The 13,555-nt window shown below is 43.5% G+C and overlaps 1 protein-coding gene across 1 annotated transcript in view; it reads left to right on the top strand.

Annotated features, from left to right (window-relative positions):
- Nucleotides 1-13,555, top strand: part of LAMA1 (laminin subunit alpha 1) — a 3,417,884-nt gene that overhangs the window by 2,929,234 nt on the left and 475,095 nt on the right. The window lies entirely within an intron of this gene.

Raw genomic sequence — 13,555 nt, 5'->3', positions numbered from 1 at the left:
GCCATAGCAGAAAACTGGTTCAGTAATAATTGACAGTGGATTATTGCAGTTCCGAGTTGCCAGCCCGACGCCCAACCTTCAAAGAAGGCACACCCATTCAGACACGCACTTACCTGCATGTCTTTAATCATCACTCGACCGCAGGGAGGACATGCAGACTCCACAAAGAAGGCGCTCCAGCTGAGAATCGAACAGGAGAGCCTCTTGCTGTGAAGCGACAACGCTAACAGCTGCACCACCACGGCTTTAAATATATATATATATATATGTAGATATATATATATATATATCTATATATATATCTATATATATATCTAAATCTATATATATATATATATATATATATATGCAGAGACACATATATATGTATATATGTGTGTGTGTATATATATATATATATATATATATATATATATATATATATATATATATATATATACACACACACACACGTGTGTGTGTGTGTGTGTGTGTGTGTGTGTGTGTGTGTGTATGTGTGTATATATATATATATATATATATATATATATATATATATATATATATAATGTATAAATATAATAAATATATTTTTTAATGCATATTTGTAGCCTGACTCCCTCTCTCCTGCTCCTAGGAAGGGTCCAGGATTCCATTATTTTTTATACAAGATCCCTTGACTGCTTTGGGAAAAAGCCATATACTTCCTCCTCCCTGTGTTTGAAAGTCTTGAATTGCCAGACTTAAATACTTCAGCTTCAAGAGTCTGTCCTTGAGAAATTAAAGTCCATGGTGGGGACTGAGGACAAGCACCTGAAACAGGTGACGCTTGACTGATGCATGCTTTCTGCTCAGGTGGCAAAGTATTGCAAGAAATTTGGTAGTGATACACTCGATGCATCATGCAGGGTAGCAGCTACATAGTCAGTGATTTTTACACATGCCTTGCTAAGGAAACATCACCTGCCAGACCATTGTAATACTTCCCTCAATGAGGAGCAATTTATACCCCCTGGCTGAGGACATTTTGTAGAGGCTGGAGGAAAAGGGAAGACCATGCAGCAGGTCAAGCAAGTTTTTTTTTCCAGGCTCTGAAATATGGCTGGAGATGCCCGAATAAAATAAAGAGAAGAACCCATGTTCCAGAATACAGTGGCAAGCATGGCAAAATAATAGGGACCCTCAGAGGTGTAACTAGCAGAAAAAAAACTGTGACTCAACTCCCTCCACCTCGAGAACTCCCACCCTAGTCTACACAACCCCTGAATCCAAGTGCATGCTATACTTAGGTTCATAGGTTCATAGGTTGGTACTAGGCTATCGGCCCTAAGGCCTATGCAAGCCTAGCCATAACAATTCCCTGGAAATTTCTTCCCACAATATTTACTTCTCTGGGCCCCTGTCTAGGAGGGCGACTGACATGATCCCCGGGGGTGAATTTCTTATCTCCCATCCAATCATCAAGGTTCCTTTTGAAGAGGGCCAATGAGGCGCTCTACTTGATATGTATGGGCAGTCTATTCCAGAGTATGGGGAGTCTCTGGGTCAGGAACTTATCCCTCCAGCATGTTTTGTTCATTGTGATGATAAGGTTTAGATCCCTGGAGCGTGTGGCTCTGAGGGATTGGGATTTCTTTAAGCGTAGCATGTCCAACAGCTCAGGGTTTGACATGGCCTTGTATGTTAAGCAAAGATTGCCTCTGAGTAGACGATATGCCACAGAGTATAGCAGGAGTTTTTTTAGACGGTCAGCATATTACATCTGCTTTAGGCCTGTGATTCTTTTAGTGAGGTATTTCTGTGGCCTTTCCAGCTGTTGCAGATGTCTTGTGAGGTACATACCAAATGGGGCATTATACTCTATAATGGGTCTAATGAGGGATGAGTACAGTGGGACAATGACCTCCTTTTTTCTGGATGAAAAGCCCTTAGTGATGAGGTGTGCCACATAGAAGGATTTCCTGACTGTTGTGGCGATGTGGTTATCGAAAGTGAGACCACTGTCCACTTGTGTCCCTAAGTCTCTCATCACACTTTCGATGTTTTGTGTCCTGCCACCTATGTGGTAGTTCATGGGTACATGTTTTTTTCCAAAGGGGATAACTATATATTTCTTGGTATTAAGCTTGAGCCCATGGCTCTGGCACCAGGCATCTGTTTTTGTAAGGCCCTTTTATAGAATATCCACATCATTTGGGGATTCAGTAATGGCTCCCAGTTTGCAGTCATCTGCAAACTTTGTTAGCCAGAGTCCCTTAGTGTTGGCCTGTACGTCAGAGAAGTAGATGCCAAACAAGAGTGGTCCCAGGACTGAACCCTGAGGTACTCCACTTGTCACTTGTCTGGAGCTGGATTTGGAGTCGGTTACTTTTACAGTCTGGGTTCTGTCAGTAAGCCAGTTGGCAACCCATCGAGTGACGTAGGGATTTATGCCCAGCTTAGTAAGTTTATCTATGATTCCAGAGTGGGGGATGATGTCGAAGGCCTTGGCGAGGTCCAGATAGGCTGTGCGGACCGCCTTACCCTCGTCCACAGCTCTGTAGACCAATTCGAAGAAGTCAGTCAGATTCAGGAGACAAGATCGGCCCTTCACAAACCCAGACAGGGTGGGGTCCAGTGTTTGAACGTTGCCAATGTCTTTGTTTATAAGTTCCATGGTAATCCGTTCCATGCCCTTGCAGATCAGGCTTGTCAGACTGATGGGACGGTAGTTCCCGGGATCCAAGGTGAACCCTCCCTTGTGGAGCGGGATAACTGTAGCTGTGTGCCACTCACTCGGCACGAAGCCTGAGGTGAAGCTATGATTAAACATGACACTTAGGTGGGGTGCCAGTTCATTTTGTAGTTCATGTAGTACACAGCCTGGGATGTCATCTGGTCCCATGGATGCTGTATTCTTAGCTTTGGATAGTGCTGTTTCTACCTGTGTAGCTGTGATTATCGGAATTTGGCAATCTTTTGGTATTGAGATGGGCCCTTTAGGGGGTGAGAGGGGGATGAAGTTGGCACTAAATCGATCTGCCAGGATATTGGCAATATCCTTGGGGTCAGTATATTTAATGCCATTCTGTTGTAGCTCAGAGCAGATCTGAGCATTGCCATTTAGATTCTTGACATAACTATGCAATGCCTTGTGGTTGTCTTTGGAATCTTTGGCAATTTTATTTTCGTAACTAGCTTTTGAGGATTTTATGAGGGATCTCAGCTTCTTACTGAGGCTGGTGAGGGAGTTTTTTCCATCCTGGGATTTTCCTCTTTTCTGCAACAGTTTCTTCCTTCTGTTGTATAGTTTGTTTATAGCAGGGGACCACCAGATTGGCTTTCTTTTTTTGGAGAAGAGCATCTTGGTTCTATTTGGGATGGCACGATTCATGCACGAGTGGATGTGCTCGTACAGTGCCTTAGTGTAGGATTCTGCAGTCCAGTTTCCAGATCCCTTTGGTGTGGGTGTTATGAAGTTTGTCACTTCTGACTTCAGTAGCATGAAGTTGGCTTTGGAGAAGTTTTTTAAGGAGGTTTCCTTACTTGATGGTGGGGGTGGGATGTGGATGTCAAGGGTGATTTGCTTATGGTCAGGCCTGACCAATGAGGGGGTGACCACTGGTGTGGAGCATCTATCTCCCATGTTGGTAATGACCAGGTCTAGGATATTGGAGCCCCTGGTGGGACAGTGGATTAGTTGATCCAGGGCATTGGAATTTATGAATTCCAAGAACCGTTGGGAAAAGGAGTTGGTACCCGAGTAGTTTTCCCAATTAATGGCAGGGTAGTTGAAATCACCCAGTATTAGGGTGTTTGGCTGTATCTTAATATTTTCCAGTATGTTTAGGAAGGTGTAGTGAGAATCGTGGAGTATGGTGGGGGATCTGTAGCAAGCTACAATTTGGATTGCAGTCTTACCTAGTGTTAGTTGCACCTAGAGAATTTCAGGTGCATTGTGTTGTGCAACTAGCCTGGAGGTGTGAATATCCTTGGTGAATATGGACACTCCTCCACCTTTAGTGTTTCGGTCTTGGTTTTGTGGCCGAAAAGTGTGGTAAGAATTGTAGCCTGGTATTGCAGGGGTGCTCTCTGGAGCCTTGAACCAGGTCTCAGTCACTGCACAGATATCGATGTTCTCCATTTTTAGGAGTGCCTCGAGAGAGTGCATTTTGAGGTTTAGACTTCTAGCATTTAGTAGCATTACCTTCAGATTTTGCATGCTTGTATCTGTTATGGTGGTGGTTTTATCCTTTGAACCTTGCCTAAAAAAGGAACTATAGGGGTGGCAAGAGCTTTAGTCAGTAACCTGAATCCCAGGGGTGACAGGTGCAGACCATCTCTGCCAAAGCATTGTGGTTTGTTGATCATGTCTTCCCAGGCAGACAAATACTGGATCCCCTTTGAATGACACCAGAGGCTTAGCCAATTGTTGAAGTCAATCATTTTGTCCTTATACTGTGGTATCATTCTGGGCGAAGGCAGGATGCTACTCAGGGCTATGGTCATACCTGCTTGGGTCACATGATCCAAGAGCTCTTCCATGTCTCTTTTCATGTAGTCCAGGGTGGTACGTCTCAAGTCACATTACTCCAGCATGGACAATGACAGAGTCGTATTTGTACTTGTTGTGGAGTGACTTGAATGCATGCGTTATGTGGCGGATCCTGGCACCTGACAGGCAGCTGACTGTAATTTTCTCCTTGTTCAGCCTGGTGAGTGGGACATCAGTGTGCCTGACTATAGAGTCACCTATGACTAAAGTGTTGGGTGCATTGTCTTTCCTTAAGGGCTGTTGTTGGGTGGCACACTGGTGTTGTGAGCTTTGTGTCACTTTGGTTGTGACTGGTGTTTGTTTGCGTTTTGGCTTCAGAGGTCCTTGTTGCTTGGGCAGGTTTATGTTAAGGGCCTCCGCATATGTGGGTTTAGTGTTGCTATGTGTGGGTGTTGATGGTGTGGGTTTTGAAGGGCTATGAGTTGCTAGAGGTGTAATGCAGGTGTTAGCCTTCTCCTCTTGACTGTCTAGCACAATCTTGACTGGAGACAGCTTTGCTTCCAGTTTGGCTATGTAGGTGCATCTCTCGCAGGTTGTAGTGTTGGGTGGTAGGAGGAGAGGATTGTCTGTGTACATGTGGCAGTTGCCGCATTGCCCCAGTATGCCCAGATTCACCAGGTGGACAGGAGAAATCACCGGAAGCTGACCCTTGGACATGCCTGTTTAGGTGCTTTTTTGTAAAGTTTAAGAGCTGTTTTCCCTTACCTTTGCAAGGTACTTTGCAATTATAGGCTGTTTAGTGCCTATGATTAATTTCTCCTTATTGACAAGGAGAGCTGAGTGCTTGAATCAGTTTCAGGCTTCCTAGTGCTTTCCAGCAGGTTCTAGAGCAAGTGCTAGTCACAGGGGTTCAGATTTTAGTGCTACTACTGAGAAACCAGCTAGTTTTAAGGGAAATTTTGAAGAGCAGACTTTCTGGCACCTGGAATAGTTTAACTGTAGCCTCGCAGTGCTGCACGATGTGAAAAATGTGCAAACACACGCGCTTTTAAGCCAGAAAGTTGAAAGGGATAGAAATCAGCCCAAAAAGGCTAATAAAATTACAATTTCAGAGCTGGAAACCACTCCTCTAGTGTTAGATAGGCAGTACAATGCTCACTAGTCCCACTGGTAGGCAGTAGGACTTCCCTCTACAACAGCAAGGTCTGGATAGCTCTGAGCACAGAAAATAAAGTCCTGAGACAAGCAAAGCCTGGGATATGGACTGGCTAGAAAAGGTGGGAAACGAGCAAACAAGATAGTATATATATATATATATATATATATATATATATATATATATATGAAACAGGCTAAACAATGCAATAATACAGTAAATAAACACAGAAAAAGCTAACACACTTGAGTGTGTAGTCCTAAACAGTAAATGCAATTAAAACTCTACAAAATTAGCAATTTAAAACTTTTTAAATGAAGCAAGGGAAGTGCACAACTGAAAAATGATTTAAGAGGCAGTAATATAGTAGAATAAGTAGCTTGTCTACATATACAGAGAAGTCTATGTATACAGAAAAGCAGCTAAAACACACAAACAATTCAGATGCAGTGCAACCTATAGCACTTAAGTTGTAGCAATATTAAGGCAATTACAGTTATAATAAATGCTCTAAAATATACTCTATATTTCCAAAATGTTTGAGAAGCACAGTCAGAACATAAGGAAATTCAGGCACATTTTTTTTTTTTTTTTGAGAGGGGAAAAAGGAGAAACAGAAGGCCTTATCAAATGTTCTCTCTATTAGGTAGAATGAGCTAATGACACTAGACTGAGAGGAGTGTCCCAGATCCGATTTACAGTAGGGGCGGGCAACTGCAAAGCCACCAAGTATAACAGCAAGACACCAACAGGGAGGTAGGGTGGGTGGAGACAGCTATTAGCCTACAAAGCATTACAGAAAGCCACAAAATGAAAGTTTTTAAACAGATAAAGATTTGTAAAGATACAGAATGTTTTACCTGCAAACAAATCAGTTACCCGTGCAGATTACAATAAAAGTGCTATATATAAATTGCTAGAAACAATAAACTGTATAACTAATAAAAAAAAATACAGGATACTTGTATATCTCAGCTAAGAGTTGGAGTCAACACCTCTCATCCACTCTGCTTAGTGTGTATCTCACTCAAAAATATGGCAACACTTCTTTCTGACAGAGCAGGAGAAAATAACCCAGGGTTAATGAGTCCTGAAGGTTGTAGACTTAATTCAGAATCATAGTCTGATATTCAGGAGATCCCCCTCTTCCTAAGGAGCACATTCTCCTGGTTCCACCAAGTGGACATTTTATTTTACTTTATTTTTTTTATTTTTGCTTTTTTGACCAGGAAAGTTGACTGGTCTAAGGTTCCTTTCCTGCCACAACCCTGGTTCACATGCACAGTTACAAAGTTACATAAAAAGTGCATTTGTGTAACATCTTAAGATAGCACTAGATGTCCTTCTCTGCACTGTTGCAGTGGGATCTCCCACCCAGGCAGCCTGATGATTTGACAGTGTACTAGAACCTAATGATCTTGAATGTGCCGTATGTCACACCTATCCTCTCTGCACATAACGTAGGGTAGCAAAGGGACATATGGACGCAGCTACCCAGAAATTAATTGCCCCAGAAGAGAACAGTCTCTATAGGACAAAGGAGTCCATGTGCATCCAGAAGGAAAAAAATGCAGAAGAAAAAGGGTAAACCCTTAGCCAGAAGGGAATGTAAAACAAAAAAAACAGAACAAACAAGGGAGTTGGAGGGATGGAGGGAATACTGCAGAAGTGAAGAGAAAGACATCTACTGTTATGGTAAGATTTTACACAACTGTATTATGTCCTTCTGTATCACTTTTGCAGTATTCTAAACAGAAGAGATAGTAAAAGAAAAGGTCAAGAAACAGAATGGGAGGTGGAAGGTTGAGAAGAGCCGTTAACAAACTTATATAAAATGGTTCTAGCAAAATTTGCTGTGGCCCTCAAAACCATATCCAATTTATAATGCTTAGTAAAGGTATACACTGCAGACCAAGTAGCAGCTTCAAGGATGGAATTGGTGCTCAACCGCTTGAAGAAGCCACCGGAAGAAGCAACAGCCCTGGTGGAATGAGCTTTAACAGAAGTAGACAGAGATTTCCCATGAAAAGTGTAACAGAAGGAAATGTCCTTAGATATCCAGGAGGAGATAGTTTGCTTAGAAACACCTAAAACCAATGTCCTGGAGTGAAAGGAAACAAAAAGCTAATCAGACTTACGAGTATCTTTAGTTTTATGCAAATAGTACCTGAGCTGTCTTTGCAAATCCAAGGTATGCTGGGCCCTCTCAGTAGCAGACTGAGAAGAAAGGAAAAAAGTAAAGGAGATGTTCTTCATCTCACATTGCTGCAGTCCTTACATATGGGTAGTCCGCTGTCCTCGGTCGGCCCGAATACCAAAGTATTAGGCTGACGTCGGTCAAGACGCTTAAAACTGACATCAGAACGTCAGGGTACAAAAGCGCATGACCGACGTCATTTCCCCAGTCTTTTTTGCCGCATGGTCCGATGCAGAAGCAGCATTGCGAGTGCCGTTCGGCGTTCTGAAAATTTTCGAGTTCGGAGTTTCAGACCGAATCCAAGTTGGCTAAGTACCCCGTTGGGGATTATTTTGGTTTTTTTCTTGCCTCAGTATTTTACCGGATGTCAGAAAAAGTGAATAACTGTATTTCTTGTGGGAAACAGATACCGCATAGGGATTATCATTCTTTGTGTATTCCTTGTTTGGGGCCTGAGCACGACGTTGTTGGGTGTCGCTTTTGTGCTAGGTTCAATAAGCGCACTATTAAGCAAAGGTTGGATTGTGCTAGGCTGGTCTTTGGGAAGCGGTGCAATTATAATATGCCGTCGGATTCTCCGGCGCCCGCTTCTGCGAAGAAGCGCAAAGACAAAGCAGTTAAACCCAGGCAAGATGAGTCGTCTGTTCCAGACGCCGGTTCTTTAGAGGCTGTAGTGGAACCGGTTGGTCCAACGGAGGCTTCTCTGGAGTCTCAGGGGGAGACTTTGATTTTGCAGGAGGTGGTCTCTCAGGAGGCAGGTCAGGCTGAAGGGGCTTCCCAAGTTACTGTACTCCCCTCCCTTCCTAGGGTGGTTAGGCCTTCTCCTTCTGTTTCCAAGGCTTCTCCCAGAGGCAGGCCAGTTTTAGCTTCTGATGGTGTCACTCCTAGTTCAGCAGGGTCTGTGCCTAAGAAGCACATGCTTAAAATGGCAGAAGATTTAATTACTCTGATTAGAGGTTCCATGCCCCCTCCTGATAAGAGGCCTAGGGTGGAGCCAGAGTTGGGAAGTTTTGAGCAGGCTTCGGATATTTCAGAGTCTTCAGCTGAAGACTTGCAGGAGTATTCTCCTTATTCTGATTCTGATGCAGATGATTCCACTCCTTCTGCTTCTCCTCCAGAGGATTTTTCTTTTTCAGAGACACTTCATTCTATGAGGGAACATTTTAAGTGGGAAGGTCAGGACTTCTCTGATTCTAGGAAAAGGCTTAGGGAGTTTTGCTGTTACCCCAGCATAGGCCCTTGGCTATACCCCTGTTCTGGATGTTGTGGAAGATGTGTTTGCAGAGGCTTCACTTAATCCTGATTCTCTGCCTCCTGCTCCTGTTAAACCGGATAGGTATTACAGGGTGCCTGAGGCTCATAAATATCTTTATAAGAGTCCTAGGGCGGACCCAGAAACTATTAGTCAGGGACCTAAGGGTGTCAAGGCCTCTGTTGTAAAAACCCGGTTCCTCTAGATAAAGAAGCCAGAGCTTTGGATAGATGGGGAAAGAAGGTCTATACATCCTCTACCTTAGCTATGAGGGCTTTGAATTGCCAGTTTCATATGTTGAAATATCAAAACTTTCTTCTTTCTCAATTGAAGTCTAAGGTGGATGCTCTGGCGGAAGGCATTGAGTGTAAAGAGTTGCAAGATTTGGTGCATGTCTCTGAACAAGTGGGTAAGCATTCTTTACAGTGTGGTTTTGATGCTGTGCAGGCCTCGTCTAGGGTGGCTGCCACTGGCTCAGTTCTTTCCAGGCACGCCTGGTTAAAGGATCAGAATTTATCTGACCATGTTAAGACAAGGATTTTGGATGCTCCTTTGCAGTCTGATGTGTTGTTTGGTTCACCTGTGGAGTCAGTCTTGAAGAAAATGGAAGACAAGGCTAAGTCTATGCAGGCTGTTAAAGATTTTTTGCAAGTTCAGCCTCCGAAGTTTAGTAGGAATTGGCCTGCTAAGGGGTGGACGTATCCTTCTTATGATTCTCAGTCTAGGGGTAGATCTAGACGTGGTAGGGGCAGAGCTCAGAGTTCTTTCAGGCCTAGAACAGGGAGTTCACCTGCACAATCTTCGGGTGAAGGCAGGGGCCAGTCCTTTCGTAAACAGGCCCATTGACCTACTTTTTCAGCTGCCAGATCCTTCTTGCCTGGCAGCACCTTTGGGAGGAAGGTTAGCACTCTTCAAGGAAAATTGGATGTTGATTACCCAAGACAAATGGGTATTGGATATCATACACCAGGGTTACAAGTTTTATTTCCATACCTTGCCTCCTTTCAAAGGCATGCCGGACGTTCCTCCTCAGCAAAGACTAGAGGCTCACAAACAAATGTCTCTACTACTTCAAATAGGGGCCATACAACCGGTCCCTCTGCCAGAAGTGGGCCTAGGATTTTATTCTCGCCTGTTTCTAGTACCAAAGAAAGGAAACACGTGGAGACCAATTTTGGATTTATCTATCCTCAACACATATCTGGACATTCCCAAGTTCAAAATGTTGACGTTACAACAGCTTTTACCTCTGCTGGGCAAAGATCACTGGATGGTGACTCTGGATCTCAAGGAAGCTTACCTTCATGTTCCTATCAGGCCCAGTTGCAGGAAGTATCTGCGTTTTGGCTGGGACTTCACATTATCAGTTCTCTGCATTGCCCTTTGGCTTATCTACTGCGCCCAGAGTGTTCACGAAGGTTCTGGCTCCAGTGGTAGCTTTCTTCAGGCTAAGAGGAATACAAATCTATCCTTATTTGGACGATTGCCTGATTCTGGCCCAAGAAAAGGACGAACTTCTTCATCATTTACAGTATGTGATGGCAGTGTTAAGATGCCTGGGGTATTCTGTGAACGAAATAAAGTCCAGTCTAGTACCCTCTCAGGACATGTGCTTTCTGGGTGTGAGACTGAATACAGCGTCCCAAATGGCCTTTTTGACCCCGGACAAACAAAAGAATCTTTCTCTTTACTTCCACCAGTTGTCTCATCAGTCCAGGCTGACTGCAAGGACAGTCCTTCAAGCCTTGGGGTTCATGGCATCTTGTATTCTGGTACTTCCCAATGCCAAACTGCATATGAGGAAGCTACAGTGGTATCTCAAGAATGTATGGACACAGCACTGCCAAGATTTGGACACTGTCATTCAGATAATACCTTGCATTCAAAAGGAATTTTTGTGGTGGGCTCAGGAATGTCACCTAAACAAGGGACTCTCTGTGACCCGGCCAGAGGCGAGTCAGATTTTAACGACAGATGCCTCAGACAAAGCTTGGGGAGCTCATCTAAATGGAAAATGGGTACAAGACACGTGGCCTGCCAGACTTCAACATCTACATATCAACTTGAAGGAGATGTTAGCAGTCCAATTTGCATTGATAGCTTTCAAGGATTTACTTCTTCCAGGGCAGGTGTTGATTCAAACAGACAACACAACTGTCATGTGGTACATCAACAAGCAAGGGGAACGATTCTTATCCTCTATGCAGACAAGCAATGATTTTGTGGGAGACTGCTCTCAGTTTACAGCTAAATCTTCAGGCAAGGTTTCTGCCAGGAGCACAGAACTCCTTAGCAGATGTGTTGAGCAGACAAATTATGGATCCCCACGAGTGGAAATTGGATCCTCATGTATTTCAGAGATTGACAGTGTTATGGGGAACTCCAGACATAGATCTGTTCGCTTCTCCACTAAATTACCAGCTGCCAAAGTTTTGCACAAAAAGGTTTCATCCCACAGCTTGGAAAGTGGATGCTCTCTCATTCAATTGGAGCAATCTTCACGTGTATGCCTTTCCACCTCTGCCTCTCCTCCCAAAGGTACTGCTGAAGGTCAGACAGGACAAGCCAAACATGATTTTAATAGCTCCAGATTGGCCTCGACAGCACTGGTACCCATTACTGAGAAGTCTGGTACAAGAGCCTCCATGGCCTTTGCCTTCGATTCCTCACCTGCTGTCTCAGGAGAACAGTCATTTACTCAATGTCAAACTTCATTCTCTACATCTGACAGCCTGGCATATTCTGTTTTAAACCCTGGAGGGTCTCAGCTTCCACAACAAGTTTTGAATGTTATTTTGGAGGCCAGAAGGCCTAGTACAAGGAAAGTTTACGCAGATAAATGGAGGAGATTTTTATTTTGGAGTACAGCAAAGGACTTTGATGTTTCTAAACCTAATTTAAGTGTTGAACTTCAATACCTTACTGAGTTATTGGACAAAGGTTTGTCTTTCTCCTCTATAAAGGTTCATGCTGCAGCAATTTCTGCTCACTATGACTGTGACCCACCATTATTTTCTCAGCCTTTGTTTAAGCAATTCCTTAGAGGGGCAAAGAATATAAGACCCCACGTAGAGCTCCTACTCCTGCTTGGGATCTCAATTTTGTGTTGGAGAAACTCACTCTACAACCTTTTGAGCCTGCAGCATCGGCAGAGTTGAAATATTTATCATGGAAGACTGCTTTTTTGTTGGCCATTACCTCTGCGAGAAGGGTTTCTGAATTACAGGCCCTTATGGCAGTTGAGCCTTTCTTAATTTTCCACAAGGATAGGGTGTCTTTGCGTACTAACCCTTCTTTTATGCCTAAAGTGGTTTCTAGTGTGGCTTTAAACCAAACTATTCATTTGCCTACTTTTTATGCAAACCCCAAAATAAAGGGGAAAGGATTTTGCACACTTTGGATATACACAGACAGTTGCGATATTATTTGAGCAGAACTAAAGGGTTCAGGCAGTCTCAGCAGTTGTTTGTTTCTTTTGCTTTGGGTTCTCAGGGCAAACCTGTGTCAAAACAAACTATTTCTAAGTGGATTGGTTTTTGTATTGCTTTCTGTTATTCCCATCATGGTAAGGAGATGCCAGCTGGGATTAGGCCTCATTCCACTAGGGCTACTGCCACTTCTACAGCTTTTTTAAGGGGGTGGCTACTAAAGATATTTTGGAAGCAGCTACTTGGAGTTCAGTGCATACTTTCTCTAAGCATTACCACCTTCCACTTTACTCTAAATCTAGGGCTGGATTTGCCACTGCAATTTTACAGGGCATTTTGGCAGCTCCTAATGCTTTATAGTTTTGCCATCCTCCCTTACCTCTGCTTTGGGATTCTACCCATATGTAAGGACTGCAGCAATGTGAGATGAAGAACATAGTACAGTTTTGTACCTACCATAAATGTAGATGCTCGAAGATCCACATTGCTGCAGTCCAATTTACCCTCCCTCCTTCCCCTCTGTTGTTGAGGGTGGTGTTGTGCTTTGTGTTGTACATTTTGTAAATGTGGTTAGTGCACGGGTGGTTGGTTAGTTTTTGCTGGTTATTTTTGGCTGTGGCCTTTCTTGTTAGGGCCTTCTGACATCTGGGGCAAGAAAAGACTGAGGAAATGACGTCGGTCATGCGCTTTTGTACCCTGACGTTCTGATGTCAGTTTTAAGCGCCTTGACCGACGTCAGCCTAATACTTTGGTATTCGGGCCGATCGAGGACAGCGGACTACCAATATGTAAGGACTGCAGCAATGTGGATCTTCGAACATCTACATTTATGGTAGGTACAAAACTGTACTTTGTACTGAGTGATTCAGGGACAACTCCTTTACTACCTTGGACATAAAAGAAGGATTAGTGCAAAGTGACACTTTGTCCTTGTGAAAAATCAAAAAAAGGAGGAATGACCATAAGCGCTTGGAGCTCAGAAACCCTCTGAGTAGAAATAAGAGCCAGCAAAAAAAAAAACAGTCTTCCAGGTACAATGTTTCCAAGATGCAGAGTTTTAGGCTCAAAA

Source organism: Protopterus annectens, chromosome 3.part1 (genome assembly GCF_019279795.1).
Source record: "Protopterus annectens isolate FY-2018-M chromosome 3.part1, PAN1.0, whole genome shotgun sequence".
NCBI classification, from domain to species: Eukaryota; Metazoa; Chordata; order Ceratodontiformes; family Protopteridae; genus Protopterus; species Protopterus annectens.
This window is presented reverse-complemented; position numbering and strand designations above follow the sequence as displayed.